The sequence below is a fragment of the Vicia villosa genome, unplaced genomic scaffold, assembly GCF_029867415.1.
Source record: "Vicia villosa cultivar HV-30 ecotype Madison, WI unplaced genomic scaffold, Vvil1.0 ctg.001797F_1_1, whole genome shotgun sequence".
Classification (NCBI taxonomy): domain Eukaryota; kingdom Viridiplantae; phylum Streptophyta; class Magnoliopsida; order Fabales; family Fabaceae; genus Vicia; species Vicia villosa.
The window spans coordinates 281,173-287,307 of record NW_026705732.1 but is presented as its reverse complement, the minus strand read 5'-3'; positions in this window follow the sequence as shown (position 1 = coordinate 287,307).

The following is a 6,135-nucleotide window of genomic DNA, read 5'->3' as shown; positions in this document are numbered from 1 at the left end:
TATAATTCAGATGTTCCAGTGAATGCATGACATATGCCGAACGTATGTTTTCTTTTATTTTTGAATTGTGACACCCTTTGCATGTTTACTCTGATTTAATTTTGTTAATTACCGTGGGGTATTAGAGGGGTGTTACAGCAACCATGACTAGCCTCTGCTTCGTTGTGTGAACAAGAAGGAAGCGGAACAGATTATGGAAGATATACACGATGGTGCCTTTGGTACTCATTCAAGTGGACATACAATGGCTAAAAAGATTCTGAGAGCAGGTTACTACTGGTCTACCATGGAGACAGACTGCATCATCACTCCAGAACTTGTCACAAATGCCAGATATATGCCGACAAAGTACATGTACCTCTAGTCCTATTAAACGTCCTGACAGCTCCTTGGCCTTTTGCAATGTGGGGAATTGATATGATTGGAGAAATCAAACCTACTGCCTCCAACGGACATCGCTTTATCCTGGTCGCTATTGACTACTTCACAAAGTGGGTAGAAGCAGCCTCGTTTGCTTCAGTCACCAAGAATGTTGTGCCCCGGTTTATCAAGCATAATCTCATTTGTCGGTATGGCATCCCTGAAAGGATCATCACAGACAATGACACAAATTTAAACAACGGGATGATTACTGAACTCTGCACGCAGTTCCAGATCAAACATCATAATTCATCCCCATATCGACCAAAGATGAATGGTGTCGTAGAGGCTGCCAACAAGAACATCAAGAAGATCATACAAAAAAAGACAGTAACCTACAAAGACTGGCATGAGATGTTACCTTTTTCTCTTCATGGTTATCGCACATCAGCGCGTACTTCAACAGGGGTAACTCCATTTTCCTTAGTCTATGGTATGGAGGCAGTTCTTCCAATTGAAATTCAGATTCCTTCCCTAAGGATTATGAAAGAAGTTGATCTAGACGAAGACGATTGGATTCAGACTCGGTTGGACCAGATAAACTTGATTGATGAGAAGAGGCTTGCAGCTATTTGTCATGGTCAGTTGTACCAGAAACGTATGATCAAAGCCTTCAACAAGAAAGTCAAAAGTCAGGCATATCAAACCGGTGATTTGGTTATCAAACGCATCATCTTACCACAGGGCGACCCCAGAGGCAAGTGGACTCCCACTTATGAAGGACCATTTGTAATCAAGAAAGTATTCTCCGGCGGAGCCATGTTGCTTACCACTATGGATGGCGAGGATTTCCCACACCCTGTAAATGCAGACATAGTCAAAAAGTACTTCGCTTAAAGAAAAGCTCGCTAAGTTGAAAACCCGAAAGGGCGACTTAGGCAAAAAAAATGAGCGTCTCGATGGATTGAAAACCTGAAAGGGCGATCCAGGCAAAAATTAGAGACTAAAAAATAATAATTATCCCGATAGGCTGAAAACCTGAAAAGGCAGCCTAGGAAAAAGTTAGGGAATAAAGCGTACGGCTATGTCTCGTTTGGCTACCTACTCACCTTCAAGGTTCAACACATCAAAGGCACCAATCAGTTCAATCATTTTCTTCCAACAAGAGAGGGATGAGATACTCGAAGACAGATTGGTAATAGCAGAGTTGAAACTTGACTAGATTGTTTTCACATAGCTATTTTCCTTTATAAGTACTTTTCAAAGATTTATGACACTTTCCTACTACTAGGATTTTCGTCTCCTTGTACTAATCCGCCTATTATGGCTCTCTTTCAAAATCAATACAGCTCATGCTCAAAATCAATGTTTTCACTTTTTCTGTTTTGAACATGTAAACGTCCCAATGATAATTTTGAATGAACATATGCATTTAAATATGATTGATGTTTATAAGAAAAACAGGAATAGCAGTCAGGTAATGTCCCAATCATCTGGACATCATCCCGAAATCAACATCAGAAGAAAAGTTCTCCAACAGAGATACGTTTCTCTGCAGATTCCTCGATGAGATTTTTCTCTCCAACAAAGTGATTCGGGAAAACTTATTCCCCAGCAGAGCTGTTCAAGATCTCTATCCCTAGAAGGCGTGATCCTCCACACCAAGGTTTGATCAAATAGTGCATCGGAGGATTACACATCTTTCTTATTCCCATTCAAGGTACATCAAAATCAGAAATTTCAAATTACCTTCATCCTCGAGCGGTAGTCAAAAATCCCTCAACAGAGCACCCTGGTTCGTAAGGAAGTTCCCTAGCCGAGTATACTCATAGCAAAGATCATCGACAGTCATAATGTCATCGTTTCCAAAATAACAAGCAGGAATTTATTTTCCCAACCAGAAGTTTGATACGCTCTAAACTGCATAAGTCATGTCCATACTGCATACATCATACGCATATTTATGCATAGCATATAATGATTCATGACAAACGCATACATAACATGCACGATTCTAACTTAGTTTGAGAATTTCAACATATACATTACATACATCATGGCATTGCATGTCACTAACTTGGTTTTTTCAGGTAAAAGAATATCCTCAGCAAGTTATTCTCGATCACATGCAATATTTTCCTATTTCTATTTCAGACAAGCATTCCTCTCAATTATAATCAAACCAAAGATTCATTCTGAAGAGCTCTTTTTTTCCGAACCACCTATCAACTCAAAACAAGCAACACAGATCTAAGTCGATACCTTGGACGGTTCCTTAATGATCTACCTTCAAGATCTAAGTCGATACCTTGGACGGGTCCTTAATGATCTACCTTCAGATCTAAGTCGATACCTTGGACGGGTCTTTAATGATCTACCTTCAGACCTAAGTCGATACCTCAGACGGTTCCTTAAAGCAGTCAATCTTCAAGATCCAAAGCGGATACCTCGGACGGTTCCAAAAAGATCAACATTCAAAGATCTAAAGCGGATACCTCAGACGGTTCCACAACGATCAACCTTCAAAGATCTAAAGCGGATACCTCAGACGGTTCCACATAGATTAACTTTCAAAATCTAAAGTGGAAAAACTTTGGACAGTTCCGTAACGATCAGCCTCCAAGATTTAAAGCGGTAACCTCGGACGGTTCCGTAACGGTCAACGCAGAGGTTTTCAAAGGATATAACAACGGTTCTGTAACGGTTCTATAAGGGAGATAGACCCTCGTCAACCCCTTTGAGCCTTGAAGTAGGAGTTTCTTTTTTGGAAAAAAAACCCTCATTTTTAACCCAGGGGCATGGTAGTGTTCAGTTAATCTAACCGAGTGTTCAAAACTCATAAAGGATGTGCATCTAAGGATATAACAACGGTTATCCTTCAAGAGGTTAAGGAAAGTCAAAATCGTGATGGTTATCCTTCACCTACCAAGAGGACCAAAGATGACGGTACCACAATGGTAATCCTTCATCAATCATAGAATGAGGCAGTCGCAATGACTTCCAACGAATCAAAGACAATACGAGGTCACACGACTTGTTAAAAAAAATGAAAAAAGAAATGATGAAAAAATGAAAAGAAAAAAAAAGAAAAAATATAGCAACAAAAAGAAAAAATGATGGTGAAAGTAAAGCAAGAACAAAGTCGTGTGATAATGAATCAGAAGAATAAAAGGTGAGCGATTGCCATGTCCAAAAACCTCACTGATTCCTCAACCATTTCAAAATTCATTGTGAGGGATGAGCACTCATGTTGAGTTAATTGAACTTAGGAGCGGAGAACATCACGAAGGGGGTGGGCACCAAATAACTTTGAGCCTAAAAAAATCCTTTGTTTCTGAAAACCATGAACCCAGCCAAGTTACAACCCTCAGAAAGTCCTAATTGAAGTAGGGTTTATTTCTAAGACACACTCCAATGAGATGGCGTTTGACTGACTCTCAATGAAGCGCAACACGTATCTATGTTGGTATCGTATGCCCGCTTTATATTTCATTCACAAGAGGTTGCAACCTCATTTCATAAAAAGTTTGTGTAAACTTCAAGACTAGCATAGGCTTTGAATTAGGATTGACATTCTCATAATTAACATTCTTTTGCATAAAAAAATTTGCTTAAACATCAAGGAAGTTTCCATGATGAGAATCCATGAAGTGCTTGATCGTGTCAAAGTAAGAGGACTTGAGAGCTCCGTAGAGTAAAAAAACAATCATTTCGGAGACTGATTATCAAGGGGCATGTTGCCTGAAGACTTCATTGAGCATAGGCAGTTGGTACCTTCGTTGATTGATTAGCAAGAGGCATATGGCTTGAAGACTCCGTTGAGCATGAACAATTAATGTTTCTTTGATTGGTTACCTTGAGGGAAAGGGTTGAACAATTAATGTTTCTTTGATTGGTTACTCCCTCAGTTTGTTTGATCTTAAGGGAAGTAAAACTGGAGGATTCTAGTAAGATATATATAATCAGGGGCAATCAAGTAGAGTTTTGACCTGTCAAAATCAATTAATCCGGGTCAGTCACGACGAGGAATCTCTCGTGAAGTTAAGACAATCAGGGCAGTGATATTGAGACATCTCTCTCAAAATTCAGTCAATCTGGGGTAGTTACGTCGAGATTCGAAAAAATCTCTTTGAGGATCCGTTAATCAAGAGAAAGAATATTTCACATGCTTGAATATGCTGGGGCAGAATTACCTCAAGTAAGCTTGGTGTAAGGATCCTTTCGAGGCAAATATCTTCGTAAATCAGGCAGCTTGGGGCACAATCTTTTGGGAACCATCATTCACTTGTAAAGTGCAGTTGACCATTACGGAGTTGATAAGTATCATAACGCTTTTCCCCAGTAAGTTACTCTCTCCCCAAGCATAGGAGTTTATTTCTCCTGAGATTTGTTTCCATTCCTTGAGCGTAGGAGTTTATTTCTCCTAGAAAAAGTCGCTCCCCGAGTATAGGAGTTTATTTCTCCTGAGAGATTATTCTGTTCCCCGATCATAGGAGTTTATTTCTCCTCGGAGTGGTTCCAATCCTCCCAACAAGGGTTCCTCATCAAGATTTCTTATCCCCAATATGGTGAAATGAAGGAATCTCCTCAAGCTGAAAATTCTCCAAGTAATGGCACATGGTGAGAAGTCAGAAGTCATTTTTCAAGTCAAATAAGAAGTATATCTTGCAAGTTAAAGTCCAATATCTATTGGCACCCCCACAGAGTTCTCAACATCAAGGGGATTCTCTCTGGTGTTTATCTCGCTCGAGGTCAAAGATGATACTCGATTGAAAAGATAATGGAATATTCCCTGAAGGGACCCCCATGATTTTGTTTCTCTTCACACTAATGCCTTTATTTGGCGCTTTGCATATAGTTTCATTGCATTCGCATCGCATCTACAAAAACGTGTAGCATTTCCATGAATATGGAGCATTACGCCATAGAAAAAATTCAAACATGCATCAAGGCATAAGTCGGTTTGTGCGTGCTCCAAAAGCACAAGGTAATATATTCCTCGAAGAAGTCTCACACTCTCTCCAGGGTGGATTGGATACGATGTCTTTCTCCGTCAAGATCATTGTCTCTGTGGTTATTTCCCATTTGTCAAGTTCAATCGTTTGGATGATCCATACTTGGTGTGTGGCAATTCGAATGATTGTTACTCTTGTGGAATTACACCCCGCCTTTCGGCCTGTGGGATCTATGTAGTTCTTATGCTTCGCGAGCATCAATTTTTCCTTGCAAACCCAGTGTTTAATAACATCCCCAATAGAGTCTAGCCACTGCTGGTCTTCTTCAGTCAAGTCCAATGATTATTGGCATCTCTTTCAAGTCCCGTGATTATGGGCATCTCTTGGTCAGGTCTAGTGTTGATTAGTCCTCCTCGTTCAAGTCTGGTGGTTATCGGCATACCCCTTCAGATCCAGTGAGTTTTTCAACCGTCGTATTGTGAATCCATTGTTTTCCGACCTCGAGTCGTGGGTTTCCGACCTTTTGTCGTAAAGATTCCAACCGTTGAGTTGTGAGTCCTTTTGTTATACCACAAAATTTGCCCGCATCTTTTTCAAGAAGAAGGCAACAGACTTCTGTCTAAAAATTGGGAGTTTCATATAATCTTGGATTTTATTTCACAAATATCCTGATTTTATGAATACTCGGTTTTTAGAATATTTCTTATACGGTATTTTGGTTCGCTGTTGAATTTATTCTTACACAAACGCCAAGTATTGTTTATCACTTCACACACGCTGTTTATTTGAGATTTATTTGCAGATAAATAGTACTGACGTA